We start from the raw sequence: 15,911 nt of genomic DNA, 5'->3' as shown, positions 1-15,911 counted from the left end.
ATAGTACTGCGTAAGAGAGGAGGAGGAATAAGGGGAGGAGGCGGCAGAAGCAGCGCTCCGGGCGGCGAAAAAGCGGCTTCTTCTTCCACGGTTTGACGGCGGCAACGGCGACTCGGCGTCCTCGCAGCTCCTGAACTCCCGCCTGTCACTCACAAGTGCCGGAGGGGGGGAGGGGAGGGGAAAGGCGACTAGAAGCCGCTGCGAAGGCCACGCCTCCCGGGTCTCCGCGCGCCGGGCCACGCCCGCTCCCCTCACGCGGCACCTCCGCCATCGCGCCACGCCCATTTCGAGCCCTCCGCTCGCTTATTGGTTGGCGAACGGAGAAAAGAGACAAGAGTTTTCAGTATGGGCTTATTGGGGGTTTTTTTTCCTTTTCTTTTTACATCTTCCTTTGCTTGATTAGTATATCCTATTGATTATTTGGGGTTGTATTCTCAAAATTTAAGAAACATTTATTTAAAAACAACAGTGTATGCATACACAGAGGTGGAGCCTCTTGGCTACAATCGGGCTCACCAAATTAGGATTGCAGACATTTGCCTGGGAATAAATCCATTTAATTTTTAAGAATTAAATCTAGGTTGCATTGTGCTACTGTGCAAATTCTTATAGCACAATCTTAAGTGAACATAAACTTTAGCACATGTATGAAATGTAATGCTCTGTTGCAGTTATATTGGATTGCTTCCAACATTAGTCATGCTCAGAGTAGTTAAAGCATTCGCAGTAGGGAATAAAACTCTTGTTTCTCTTTTGTAGACCCAAATGAAAATAGCAGAGCCACACAAACAGCTTGATTACACGCACAGAGCGCTATCTTTCTGTTACAGGTCCAGAACTCTTTTTCACCCAGATCCTTGCATTAGCAGCACCACTGATCCCACTGTGCATATCTACTCAAAACTAAACAGAGCAAGGCCGAATGTTGGTGAACAACAAAAGATTCCACAAATGACGCATTATCATGAGCAAGCTTTGGACTGCTCCGGACCTCCTCATCAGCCTGACAGGGTGTGTTAGGCTGACAGAGAGTGACTGAGGCAATCTGAGCAACACGCTCAGTAAGGATTTGAATCCTGGTCTTCCATACCCCAGTCTTAAACTCTAACCATTTTACACAGCACTGTTTCTTTATTTACTCGGATTCCAGTACAGCGACATACAATCAATTAAAAGAAGACTGGGTGCACGCTTACGGAAAGGGACTACCTAAAAAGCATGGGGATAGAAATGTAAAGGAAAATGATTGTTTGGGGTGGCGGGAAATACGCTTTAAATGTATAGTATTTAACGTGAAACCTGCTTATAACTTCTCTACTTTGAACGCAGAATGAGGGGAACAGAGGTATGATCACCGCAAAGCCATGCAACCTCTTAAGAAATCTGCTTTTCGTTTTAGAGTTGCTGTTTGTATGCCGTTTTACATTGATTCCAATGTACTTCCAAAGCTCTAGTCCCTCATCAAGAGGATTCGAACCGCAATAAGAAGCCGGAAGTGTCTTTGTCAACCACAGGCACTTGGCCCTTAAAGAGCAGTTCACTCCACCCGCCAGCTGTCCGCTGCCCTAGCTTTACTGGCACGCGCGGGCCCCGCCTCCTTTTTACGTCACGCGCTCGTCGCAGCCAGTCTCTCACAGCCGTTGCTTTTTAGCTTAGCCACACCCGTCAGCCTCTCCTTCCGCCCGACAGGAAAGATTTTTGTCCCCGGGGCTCCTCCCTCGCCCTTCTCTCGTCTGGCTTTCCCTACGCAAGCTTAAGCGGTTTGCCCGGTGACGTAAAAAAAACGGCCAGAACATTTTCGCCTCGTGACTAGAAACCAGTAGGAATTGTGGGTTCAGCTGTTTTGGTGGACTACGACTCCCATCATCCCTAATGGTCGCTCCGCGCACACTGAGCCTGACGGGAGCTGTGGTCCAACAATATCTGGTTTAAAGAGACCTCCTGACTTTGCCCTTTTGGGGAGCGAACTCGCTTGTTTTGTGAATGCAGCACAAGCAACTGTCCACGGGCACACCAGATGGTTTATGTCCGTTTAGTTAGATTCTGAGATGACTCAAGCCAAGCCTCGACGGGAAAAGATGAAGGTGCCTCCGAGTATATAGAGAGTGCCTTTTCTGAGCTCCTGTTGACAGCACTGGCCTAATCCTATTTCCCAAGAAGTAAGTGCGACTGAGTTTAGTATTATTACTCTTTAAAAAAAACACAGTACCTGGAACAACTCATCGGGATCCCCACAAATTATTATTTATTTAAAAGTATTCTAATAGCTCTTCATAAAAAAATTACAGGGTGGTGGGAAATTGTGAATAAAAAAAATTCATACAACATATAAACTCACAAATAAACATAACAAAACACAGCAAGACAAAACAACCCCAGCTCCTGAAAATTTGAAAATCTTCCAAAACCACCTATAATCTAAAAGATCTGTCTTTTCGGCTGGGAACTCTGCCATCAAGTAATTCCTCAGTACACATTCGGCGCCTTCTCCCTCCCCATGCCATCAAAGAACCTGGATTTGCACCATGAACTGCCCAGAGCACTCTGCAGGTCAATAAGTTGCAGCCACACTTGGAATGTACTTGTGTACAATTCTGGTTGCTTTTTGGTTAAGAGGTAAGGGGGAACATGATAGAGGTGCAAAACATTGTGCAGGGTGTAGAGAAAGTAATATTGGAACCCAATGAGGCCATCAGGTGGAGCTGAATGTGGGACAATTCAGGACAGACAAAGGGAAGTAGAGTACTTCGTAATTTAGGATGAAGGCATTATGACACTGACCGTTTTATTTTCAATTCCTTTCCTACTGCTCCCTAACATGGAATTTACCTTTCTTTAAAATTCACTGTACTGATTAGATGGACCACTGGTATGATTCTGCAGGTCTTTCTTTTTGTTCTAAAATTGGATGTTTTTCTGAGCTGGCATCTGCCCTCAGACACCTTCCTTAGCTCACCTGCAGCTGTACAAATAAAGCTATTCTCTCTTTCTGTCCTCCCTGCCCCCCCTTTCACTGTTGTGTCTCAAGGGATCTGCTGCAGATCATCAGATGGGGACTTTATGTTTTTTTCAAAGCACTTGGATTATTTTAAGTGCTAAACAAATTAGAAAGAAGGGGTGGGCCTGAGCCAATGAGGCAAAAACACAAGTGATAATGGCAGCAGGGAGGGAGGGTGCGGAAAGTACTGCTTGAAAGAGAAGCTTGATCAAGCATCTTTTTCTTAAGATCTGGGGGGGGGGGGGGGAGACGGAATACCCAGTGATGCCATCATTTTGGCACATATGTCCAGACCCCTATTCAGCAAAATAAGCAGAAGGGTTCCCAAATGCAGCCAGGCTGGCTTAACATATTTTAAACTTTAAGAAGAAGCACTCTTTGAAGTGGGGAGGAAGATGCTAGTATTCTACAAGCAGGGCTAAGCTCAAAAGAATCCCCTTTTCAAGCAGTCTCGCAAAAGGTGGGTTGGATTGGGGGCCTGGTTTTGCCTATCTACTTTGAAAGGGGCTTCTCTTGAACAGCAGGATGCTTGTAAAATACTAGCAACTCTCAGTCTCTCCACCAGCACCCCATGAGGAAGGGAGTGCATTGTTGAAATGCCTTTCTTTCTGCCCAGGTGGAGGAGGGAGGGAGGGAGAAACCAAGATTTTACAAGGCTCCTGCTCAAGGGAAGCAAATGAACACGCTCCCTATTGTCTCTTTCAGTGCCTATTGAGGATCATTCTTTTTCAACACGCTTTTATTTGGAGAGTTCCCTCCCAGTCCTGTATCTATTTGAAATTGTTTTTATTGTTGACATTTTTATTGTTAATTCACTTTAAGAAGTTTGATAGGAAGTGATTCATAAATTGAATGGAAAAAATAAATCTAAAAAGGTATGTGTGTTTGTAAGATCGTTAACTCCAGAGTCTAGAATTATTATTGCAATGTTGAACATCTTCCAGTAAGAGGGAAACATTGCAGTTGTGTTACTCTAGCTGGGACCTTTCATTTATTTCTCTATTTTTACTATTTGGAGTTGACTTGCACGTCTCGTTAAGGAATTTCTTAATACAGTGACATCCTCAAGGCAACTTTTCACTGTTATGCCAGATGAAATAAGAGCCCCAACTGTCACTGCCTGCCAACAAGCAATTTCAAAAGAATGGTTCCAAAATCCATGGACAGGCAATACCTTTATTAGGTCCACCTAAACTGTCACAAAATACTTAGTGAGTGAGCTTTTGAGTTATTCAGAACACCTCAGCAGGCTGGATGTTAAGCAAAGTGAGGGAGAGGGAGTAAAGCTGGCTTGATGTTGAATCCACAAAGCCTGTTTCATTAGCCCCTTGGTGTGACATGATTACATAGAGATTTGCATTTGAGTTGAAATAAAAAATTTAAGGTCTTATATATATAATAAATGTTCATAAATGTACCAACCAAGTGCATATAAAGATGTGTGGACCACATGTCTGGAGCAGCACAGGAGGACCGCCCTGAAACCATTTTGACTCCCAAACTGAACAAATGTTTTCTCTGCAAGGAGGGAGGGGGAGGGGGAGCCTCCCCATCGTCTTTTTGTTCACAAATCCTGTCTTAAGGGTACGTCTGTGTATGAATAGGGTGAGCCTGTGACCTGGCTTAGGAACTACCTGTAAGTATTTGTCATTACAAAAGACTGGCCAGGCTCCCCAGGGTATCCAATCAAGTGACCATTAACAGGTGATAAACGATGCACTCAGATTTCTGTTGTAGACCACCCTTTCTGTAATGTAGGTATGATGTATGGGGGGTGTTGGACTTCAGGGTGGGCAATTTAAAATGTCTATATAAGGGCGGACACACCTTTGTTCTGGGTCCTCCTCCTTTCCTGCATGTGAGGGGAGCACCCTGTTGCAACAGTTCAATAAAGATCAGACTAACAAGCTGCTTTGTTTCTCAATATTCTCTGGTTGGCCTCTGTTATTTTCTCTGACCAATGGAGAACCTACAAAGGACTCTATAAGGGCTCTTGTGTCCCCCATAAGGGAATAAGGGCAGATTTTTGTTTATTACAGACTGCTACCTGAAATTTATTTCTAACCCTACTCTTAGAGCCACCATAGCTAAAGGTGCAACTGATGCCAACTGCAATTTTAGAATATATTTTTCAAAAAAATCTCTCATTATTTAGTCTCTACCTTTGCAGTAGTAGTTCTACAGAGGACATGCCACATTATTTTATTGCTGTTTTCGGCAGTTAATACAGATTTTTCAGATCCAGCTGGGAAAGCTAATTGGTCTGAATGGCAGAAAATTGATTTTTCTGCCAGCCTCTTATAATCAAGAGACCCTATTAGCAGTGGCTGAATTCACCATGGCAGGCCTCTAAAGTGAGAGCCTATTTTCTCTTCTCAGCAGTATGATAAAGAAGTAGATTTTGTTGCTACAGTGAACATTTTCTTTTGTTGCAATTATTTCTTTTTTTTTTCATTATTGTTCTCGGATGTGACTCTTGGTTGAAACAGTACAGACTGATGGTGAGTTTTATGCTCACTTAATAATCATAAGGCACTATCTTGTAACTGTTCTTTCACTGCCTTTGCTATTGGGTGGAAAATGTTAACATAAAAAAAGTCCACTGTCCATCTGTATTAGAAGATGAGTGATAATATCCCAATACTTTGACTAATTTATTTCCTAATACTCTTATTTCAGTAGTTACTCTTGAGTAATCATGCGTATATTAAGGGTCAAACTGGTTTCATTTTAAGAGATGTTTTGAAATGTAAGATAGCACTAAAATGAAATACAGGATTGTCTTTAGTAGTGTGAACAGCTGTTCCTATGATTGACTGTGGTCCTCATTGTGTGGACTTAAGATACAGGGCGGGGGTGGGGGCAGGGGCAGGGTGGGTTTTCTAAACCATGCACACTATTTTAGCATAAGAACATTACTTCCATATCCATCTTTTTATATTAATCTAAAAACTGTTCACTGCACATAGAAAAATTATATTAAATAAATTCCATCTTATTGTTAGAATGATCTTTTTCTTTTTTTGAGGGGACAGGTTTATTGCTCAGAAAAGTGATTGGGCTCGAAAGAGAAGCAAAAGTGTAAATATCGCATTGTTGATTCCCAACTGTGTAATGTGATATGAACTGTAAGAACAGCTGCCATATCATTTAACAGCAAAAGAACCAGATTAATTAAAATATAGCTGTTTGAATTTGCTGAATGTGATGATCTGTATATGCAGCAATGAGATGATTACAGGTAGGCTGAAGCTGATGCTTAGAAACAGTCTCACAGTAATCTGACTTAATTTAGTTTTCTCCCCACCCTGTGGTTTAAAACTACAGTATAGCCTGACTGTCACTAAGTAAGGACAGGATGAGTAACCCATCCTCTTCCTCCCCTCTCCACATTCCGTTTCAGGCCAGTTGTGATTTTTCCTCATGGTCATCTATGTCCAGCTCAATATTTTAGTTTGGTTCAGTAATATAGTTTTGGTTCAGTAATAACAACAATTTATGGAAGAGGAACAAACTTTCTGCTTCCACAGCCCTGCCTAGCCTCCCCTCAATTCTGGCATCTTAATGCAGTATGCCCAGGATTCATTAAACCACAGTTTTCTGCTATGTCCAAATTAGGAGACTGCAGTTTTAGCACTAGCTAGATCCCCGATTGGCAAACCATGGTTTGCAATCCTGGGTTATAGTCGAAACTTAAACCCACAATTTCCCATTTTGCATATGTTGTAGGGCTGGCCCAAGATGTCTTGCCACTAGAGATGCCACATCCCCTCATCTTAGTCCTTGTACAGAAGCCAACTAGATCTGTAGCTGAATCCTACTTCAGCACTAATGATGAGAGAGTACACTACACTTCAGTGTACAATGATGGCAGTAGACTAGCTTAACTACAAGACATGTACAAGACATGTAGTTCATGCAGCTCTGTTGCGTGGTGAGGTCCCGCCCCCCACCAGGATAAATAAAGGCACAAGACACCATAATTTAAGGTTAAATGGGCAAATTAGGCCACAACTTTATTGAATTCAGGAATGAGAGGCATTGGCTTAGGCATTGGTCCTATCAACTATCCGGCTCCAGCCCATTTGCTGGAGACACGGGAAGGGTTAACACCATAGAGGGGGAGTCTCCTGCTGAGGCACGTCAACTAGGAACTCCCCCAGGTCACTGCTCTGGGGCGTGCCTTTGGCCCACACCTCCATAGGCTTCGGACAGGGCCACGCCCCCCGGAGTCCTTTATCGGACCAACCTTCGTTCACTGGGGGGAGGTGATGGCGTTCCTCCCCCCACACACGCATCCTCTTAACCCCTTCTTACCAATGCCTAACCGCCAATGCCGAGGAGTTGTGACGAGTTGCTACGAGGTAGGCGAAAAACCAAATGGCTGTAAATTGCCAATTGGGAAAAATTCCTACCATGCCCCTTGCGGCGACAGACCGAAGTCCATAGCAAAGTCAGAGACCTGCCTAAAGCCTACCTAAAGGGAAAGTGGAAATTTGCCCCAAAACTTTTTACCGATGGAAATTTAGTCCTTTACAGTAGGCTTTCCAAGACTTTAGCTTGTAGCCTCTTTGCTCCACTCTAATTACAAAAGGGGAAGGCGGACTTCCTGTTTTGAACCTCCGTGTTTCGGTGCCAAATTAAGACGTTTAAAAATCCAATTCTCCTTCTTCGCTCTACTCACGGGTAGTTGCTTTAAGATCAAATTGTCCACAGGAAAAAGTCAGCGCTCTCCGGCAACAGCTATGCAGCTTCGCTCCGTGGAAGAAGCAGTCAATTCGAGGAACCGTGCCGCTCACCCCACATCGCTCCGGATCCCTGAAACCGGGTTTCCCCGCAAGTAGGGCAGGCGCAAAAGGTCCCACCGAATCCAACGTTCACAGGCTTCACCCGCCTTTGATTTTTAGTGGATCTTCGCCTTCGCCGTGGCAGCCAGACCCGGATTTCCACGAGGCAAATTCCTCCCGATCAGAGGAATTCCGCCATTACCAGAGGCGCCAACCCAGTAGTTGGTAGTTGACTTCTCTTGTGTTTAAGAGGTTTATTTTTCTATATTTTTTTCTTGGAGGATAGAAACTTCCTACACTTTTTTCATTACAGTACTTGCATAATTCTTACAGACCATATACACAAGTCATTCTGATCAAAGGAGGCATATTTCACAGAACAAGGCTTCTGTGGTATTGCATCATTGACTGAGCCACCTCTAGGATAGGATAGGTTGTGGATCATAGGATACTCTTCTGGAGTCTATGGGAGGACAATGCCTAAAGGTGAAATGAGTAAACCCGCTATAGGTGGCTCTCTGAAGGGGCCGGCCACCCTCCCGGCCAGAATTTTCTTTAATTCTTTTTGCAATAGCTGGCATTTCCCAAACTGATTCTTTGGTTTGGGGGGTTCCCTGAGTTAGGGGGTAATGAAACAAGGATCTTGAAGCCATAAGAGAAACTCTTTCCCAGGGTACTTTGCTGCCTCTATTTTAGGGTATTCATCGAGAAGGGTTCTAAGAGGTGAAAGCTTAACAGAAGAGAACACCACAGTCAAGGGCCAAATTCATACCAGTTTGTGGCTGATCTTTTTGGCGGGTCTGTGAGCTTTTCAAGACCCCTGGTGGAAATGCCCCCTGCTGCCCGGAAAGGGCTGTTTACCTTTAAAACATGAAGACCCGATTGGCCGGCTGGGGGGGGGGACGCCACGGACAAGATTCCCCTGCTCTCGCGGGGCTGAAACCAGCCCCCGCTCACGTGGGGTGGGCGTGAAGCCCGCAACCCCACCTCCTGGGCAGGCCGGAAATGGCTTTCTCCAACACCTCACTTGATCTCCCCACCCCACTCCCCAGACACCCGCTGCCTAAGGCAGCTGCTTCACTCTGCCTAATGGTAAGGCTGACTCTGAGATACTGGTGTGATGACCTCTAACAACATTGTATTAAGCCATGAGAGAGGAGAGAGAGCCTAAGCACTTGATTGTGCTCTCTCTCTCTTAGGAGGCAGCCTAAGCACTGAATTGAGGTAGTGGGCTTTTACCCCACTCTTTTGCTGAAAGTGCTCCCCACATGGCTTACAAAGATTGTAAGACAATCCCTGCCCTCAGGCTTACAACTGAAGAGACATGACAGGAGAGGAAAGGAGAATGAGGAGGGAGGGGAAAGCAAGCTCAGGCAGTGGTTCTGAAAGTGACAGCTCTTAAACCAAGCAGCTGGAGTGGAAACAGTCCAGGTGGTCTGAATGGAATAGTACAACTAAGTGACAATTGAGTGTCAAAGCAGAGTGTCAAAAGCAGCTGTCTCTCAGTAGAGGCCATTGAATAGCCTTGCTGAATATCTCCCCCTGCTCTGCAGTCTGATGGAATTGGTGCTGTTAGTTAACAATTTAAATTGACCAATGCAACTAGATTGTGGATGTCTCAGGCAAAAAACCCTTTTGCTTCAACTGGAGAGGTTTTTTTCAACTGGAGACTGTTTTTAACCTGTGTTGTTGCTGCTGTGTTGTTGACTTGATGAGATGCCCTTGTGAATATAAACATGACATTGGACTCCAATTCCTATCAGTCCCAGGCAGCATGGCCAGAGATCAGAAATGATGAGAGTTGTAGTTCATCAACATCTAGAGGGCACCACATTGGCTCCCCTTCTTCCACCCATTTTGATAGAATATATAGTAGATTTTAGCTCTTGCTAATCTTCCAACCACACCGTGACATCTGAACTGGCCTCCCTCTGCATTTGATCCAGACTTTGCCACATTGGATCTCACACACATTCCAGGGGCAATATGTGGCGTGCAGTAAAGAATGCAGCAGTTCTCCTAGTGCCAGGACTCTGATGTAGGTACAGGAAAATCCCTCTTGTTCTTTAGTGAATATCAACAAAGTTGTGTTTGCCTGGGATGCATAGACTGGTAGCTACTCCAAAGCAATGCTGGGTGTGTCCTCAGCTTCAGATTATAGTTCCATTATCTGCAGGAAGGCTAGGCTCAACATTTAGCACTATTTTCCCCTCAGGTGTGTGAGAAGTTATTATTACTATTTCCAACAGTCTCTTACTCCAAAGGAAATGCCTGGTTGGTACAGGTGTGGCTTTGCTTGACAATAGAACCTCACCTGAAGCACTAAGAAGGCCTCCGGTTTCAGTCTGGAAATATCAGAATGGCAGCTTTGCCAATGGAAACCCAGCCAAAGCAGTCTCTTTGTGGGAAACATGGCCTGAGGTAATTAAGCTTCGACAACTCCTTCTGAAGAGCAGGCAAAGTAGAGCAAGAAACAAACGAAAGGCACAATCCAGCAGCCAGGAAAACCCTTTTGAAATGAACAGGAATATTACTAGTGATTTAGGCCCTCAAATGCTAAGTAGGCAAAGGCTGGGAAGCCTCATGCCTGAGGGGCCAAATGTGGCCCCTCCAGGCCTCTCTGTCTGGCCCTCAGAACTCTTCCCAGGCCATGTCCCCTCTCCCCAGGCTGTGCTACTTCATTCCCTGAGTGTTTCTGCCAGGCTGGAATGTGCACTTGAACTCTCGTAATGTTTCTTGCTTGCCTTGATGGAGAATGAAGAGAGGAGTATCTGAGCAGGTGTAGAAGCAAGCATACTGTAAAAAGATTTTTTAAAATCACATTTGTTTCTCTGTGCACTTTTTCCTCTGGCCCTGCTCACCACTGGCATGTGGCCCTCAGCTCTCACCCCAAAAGTATTCCAAAAGTATATAATAACCTTACAGTGCAATCCCATACCTGTATATTCATCCAGAAGCAAATTCTACTGAGTTGAGGGGAAGGCTTGCTTCTGAACAGACATGACTAGGGTTGTACTGTTAGAGTCTTGGGAATGGGGAACCTGTGGACCTTCAGATGCTGTTGGACTCCAACTCCCACCAGCCTCAGCCAGCATGGCCAATGCTCAGGGTTGATGGGAGCAGGAGTTCAGCAATGCCTCTGAAGGGCTGCAGGTTCCCCATCCCTGCTTAGGAGAGTCGGTCTTCCTTGGGAAGGCTGTTGCATAACACGGGTGCTGCTATCAAAACCCAATCCCCCACCCTCTGGTGATAGCAAGCATCACTCCATTTGGTGGAGGCACTCAGGGTTCAGTTAGGTACACAATACATATGTGACAAGGTATTTTTTTCAGGTAATGCATAAAATTACAGGAAGCCTAAACTGAAAAGTGTTACAGTTTGGGTTTATATATCCTGATGTCACAAACAGTCCAATTACATTTTTTAACCACCTTTCTTATGCAGCATGTATGCTCACATGCCATAACAGCGATCTCTCATGCCCTTACCCAATGAAGTTGATCTTATTTTCTCCATCTTCCTTGGCCCAGACAGGATCCGGGTTGATGCACATCTCTTCAGATGAGGCAGGCTGTTATCAGCAACTTCTGATGCAACAGTTAGTCAAGGAGGCAAAGAAGACAACTCGCTCTCTTCTCAAGGAAGCTCACAACTTCAGCAAGGGCACTCATTCAAGCCGGGCCAGCAGCCTGCCTCTCTGATCTATTATGCATTCCCACTCAAAATATTGACTGTTACAAATTAATAATTTATATAAGAAATATATCAATAAATCCAAGGTTATATACCTAAAGTTACTGGCAACCAACGAATATAACTAATTTGCTTGGTCTCTTAAGATCAGTCAACCCAAAATTTGTCCTTTTGTTTTCAGAGCTGTGCACAGAACATATGAAGAAAGCGTGTGAAAGAAGCTTTTGGGGGCTCAGAGTTTTTCTAGCATGAAAGCAACATTTTAAAAAGATGCTTTATTAATTTTCACAATAAACAAAATCATTACATTAAAGAAAAAGAAATAAAATGAAACATTTAAAATAATAGCAGGATGAAGGCTCCCCGTTGCCCTGTGGAGGCTTCGCAGGCTACCCCAGAGCTGCTCGACCCAAAGAGCAGGTTGGGGAGCAGCGGAAAGGCTGCACACAGCCTTCCCGCTGCTCCCCAGGGCTGGGGGGGGGGGAAGCGTGGCTTTCCCCCACCGCCAATCCCACAAGCTCACTTATTTCCCCTTGTTTTGTACACTTTTGCCAATTTAATCATTGTTAAATACCACCAATACATCATTTTCATATAATTCTCTTTAAATAAGGTTGTTGTTGTTGTTTAGTCGTGTCCGTCTCTTCATGACCCCATGGACCAGAGTACGCCAGGCACTTCTGTCTTCCACTGCCTCCCACAGTTTGGTCAAACTCTTTAAATAAGGTACAGGCCGTAAATTTTATATCATTCTTCCATGGTATTTCCCAATCTGCCATTTGAATATTATTTCCCACATCTATTGCCCACTTTATCATAACACACTTGACCTCTCCATCCTTAGTTTCCCATTCCAACAATATATTATACATTTTTTATAATAATTTTCTTTTATTTCTCTCTGGAAATTTGAAATTTCATAGGTGAATCCTTTCTTTTTATCATTTTTAAATACTTCATTTAACTGAAAATATTATAACCAATATGTTACCTTCCCTTTTATTTCTTGAGATTCCTTCGATTTTAATTGATTATCGATTTCTGTTAACAGCTCTCTATATGTTGCCCAATTAGTTGTGAAATTCAGCATTCAAGGAAGTTCTACATTCAGCACAGAAGGTCATAGGTGACTTTTATTTAATGCACGACATCTGGTTGTTTTAATAATTCCCTTGGCTAATTGCCAGTGCAACGGTGAAACATGAAACTCCTGGCACAAGTAAATAATACTAACTTGGAGAGAGGGAGAGAGGGTAAAGTATACAGCACTGAAGCTTTGCCTCAACAGCTGGCCCCACTCAAGAATTAAAATCTTTACTGTTAGTTGAAGCATTTGTTTAAAAAAACGGGATTTCATAGTCATAACTTTTTTTTTTAAAGAATTCATATGAGATGCGAGAAGATGCTGTCAAATGCAGACTCTCCAGAGTGCCTCTGTTATTGACTTCACCTTGTCTTAAAAATATATATACTAAATTTCTGATCAATGGGACATTTGTCCTACAGCAATAATGGCTACCCACAAGGTGAGCCGGGATGAAAATATATCCCACATAAAACTCAGAGAGGCCATGGAGTCTCTCATAGGCACTTTTTATGGCCTTCCTTAGGAAGTTTAACAGCTCCTCAGAAGTTGCAGGGGTAAGATTAGCCTCCTTGAGTCCTGTAACCTCCCCCCAACCTCTCTCTCACACACCTTGGTACATTTGTGATATGAAACAAACACTGCCTTTCTTTATTGTTGGGTTAGCAGTCTACTGCACAAAGCAGACATGACTTCATAAAGTTCTCTGCTGTTTTATATTTCTGAGATTATTAAGGGGCAGACAAAAATGGCTGTTTCCTTACAGGGTCTGCCTCTGTGTACAGGTCAATTTGAGAACCAAGGGACCTAATGATTGAGGCCCAGATTTTAATATCTCCTTTGGCTTACTTCACAAACAAAAGCTCCAACCAAGAAACTGAAGTAAATTTTTTTAAGGGAGAAAAGAAATGAAACATGGGATAGAACATAGGGTTGCCATGTGTCCTCTTTTTCCAGGACACATTCTTTTTTCATGGCAATCCATAGTTAAAAGTAGAAGTCGGCAAATGTGTCCTCTTTTTTGCTCTTCAAAATATGGCAACCCAACTATATCATTCATGATATGGCACATTCGTATACGCACTAGTAATTATTCACTGAAAACTATTAATGAAGATAGTTCCTGCCCTGCCCCTTAATCAAAGGATATCTAAATGAAAAATATCTACCTGAGATAAAAAAAAATTAGATCATTGCAGTGCCTTTCATCAACTGAACTGTTCTCTGCGATCTTAACAATTGCGGCTCTTTATTCTGGTGCCAGCCGAGTTTGCATAAGGTGAAGATAAAACAGTAGAGACCTTGAAAGGGTCAAAGGAGGAAAAAAAAACAAGGAAGCAAAACTCAGTCATATCTAGAAAGTATAAAGTAACAACAGATAAGTGGCTTAAGATCCAATAATGAAAGATACTATACCGAAGTAGGGCCTAAGTTATGAGGATATCATAGGGTGGTATCCACTGAAACCATACTCAGAGTAAACACATTAAAATCGATGGAGTCAAGTGTGTTATTTCAATGGGACTACTCAGAGTAAACCTAATTTTAGATATCACCAATTGGGTGTATATAGAAATACATAAGGACCAGGACCTGCTATGGGTACTTTCTCCTACATCTAAAGCTTATCTTACCCTCTCCTTTGCAATATGTTTGACAAGTGTAAGTAAAGGTAAAGGTACCCCTGCCCGTACGGGCCAGTCTTGACAGACTCTGGGGTTGTGCGCCCATCTCACTTAAGAGGCCAGGGGCCAGCGCTGTCCGGAGACACTTCCGGGTCACGTGGCCAGCGTGACATCGCTGCTCTGGCGAGCCAGAGCTGCACACGGAAACGCCGTTTACCTTCCCGCTGGTAAGCGGTCCCTATTTATCTACTTGCACCCGGAGGTGCTTTCAAACTGTTAGGTTGGCAGGCGCTGGGACCGAGCAGTGGGAGCGCACCCCGCCGCAGGGATTCGAACCGCCGACCTTTCGATCGGCAAGTCCTAGGCGCTGAGGCTTTAACCCACAGCGCCACCTGCGTCCCCAATTGAACCTTGATCTGCCCTGTCTTGGTCATCCCAACATGCTTGAGGCATGCTGTCCACTTCTGGTTTTATTTTTATTTTTGGAGTACTCCAAGTACATTTAGCACTGCCAGAAGAAGAAGAAGAAGAAGAAGAAGAAGAAGAAGAAGAAGAAGAAGAAGAAGGTGAAGACAACGACGTTGAAATAGAGTACATAGCCCCCAGGGAGGGGTGGGGTTAGTGATGTCACCTATTTCTAGCCAATCAGCACTGTGCACAGCCTACCTTTCTATAAATTCATTAGTATTATCTGGTTGACTAATACAAAATATTTACAGGTGACTTACTCTCCCCAGACCACATACCTCACTGGTCCTCCTTCACCCCCCAAATGGTTTTGCCTGACTGGCATGTGCCCTTGAGCTCTGCTAATGCCCCTTGATTGACTGGATGGACAATACAGGAGTGTGCATGTGTGTAAAACTAGCGTACAACACAAATATGTATTTACAATCATTGCTCCACCCACTTTTGCCTTTGGCCCTGCCCAGCATTGGCATATGGCCCTTGGAAGGCTGCTCAGAAGGGAATGCAGCCCTTGGGCTGAAAATAAATTCGCTGCCTCTGGCCTAACCTACCCCACAGGGTTATTGTGAGGCTAAAATGAGTATGGCATAATTATGTTTGCCTCCCAATCCCAAAGCAGGTAGTCGCTCCTCAGAAGGCGTGTGTGTGTAGCCGATTCTCTCCTTCACACACAGCTACGTGTGTGTGTGTGTGTAGATCCAGCCCCCGTCTCCCTTTTTATGATCACACCCAGGCCAAGGGGCCTGCGGAAACCTCTTCCCTCCTTCATTTTTTTTGTACCTTTTTATCAAAGCGTCCTATTTGATCCTGCTTAGGTGACGTGAGTCAAGGGCAGCAAGCGCTTGTTCTAAAAAGGAAGCCAGCTGGGGGAAAGTCTCAGCTAGCAGAACTGTATGTACCCACGAATTCCGCCAAGGCAATGGCATCGAGTGGTTCTCGTCTCTGACATGCTTCTGCTTGGCAGAAAATGCCGGAGACAGCAACAGCTGCCTTGCTCTCCTGCAGACTCTAATCCGCCAGGTTTACACAGTTGTTGGAGGAAGATTAAAGGCAAAAGCCATAAAAAAAAGAAGAAAGAAGAAGAGGAGGCACTGATTGGGGAAGCTGTTCAAGCTCCATAACAAAGGTAGGCCTATGTGCCTGCTACTCATCGCCTCTGACTCCCATGCCAAATAAGTGCTCATAATTGAAATAGGATCCAGAGGGCTGCCGTTTTTGTTTTGATTTGTATCTTATCACCTTTGCCACTGTGCTTT

The 15,911-nt window shown here is 44.2% G+C and overlaps 1 long non-coding RNA gene across 1 annotated transcript; it reads left to right on the top strand.

Annotated features, from left to right (window-relative positions):
* The first annotated feature begins 1,192 nt into the window (after positions 1–1,192).
* On the top strand, positions 1,193–11,623 carry LOC309375065. Its single transcript, XR_014170788.1, has 2 exons — positions 1,193–2,159; positions 11,316–11,623. It is a non-coding gene; the product is annotated as an uncharacterized lncRNA (long non-coding RNA).
* Positions 11,624–15,911: the final 4,288 nt, after the last annotated feature.

The sequence above is a fragment of the Podarcis melisellensis genome, assembly GCF_964234715.1.
Source record: "Podarcis melisellensis genome assembly, chromosome: 8".
In the NCBI taxonomy this organism is placed as follows: Eukaryota; Metazoa; Chordata; class Lepidosauria; order Squamata; family Lacertidae; genus Podarcis; species Podarcis melisellensis.
Note: the sequence above shows the minus strand (reverse complement) of the source record. Positions and strands in the feature narration are given on the sequence as shown.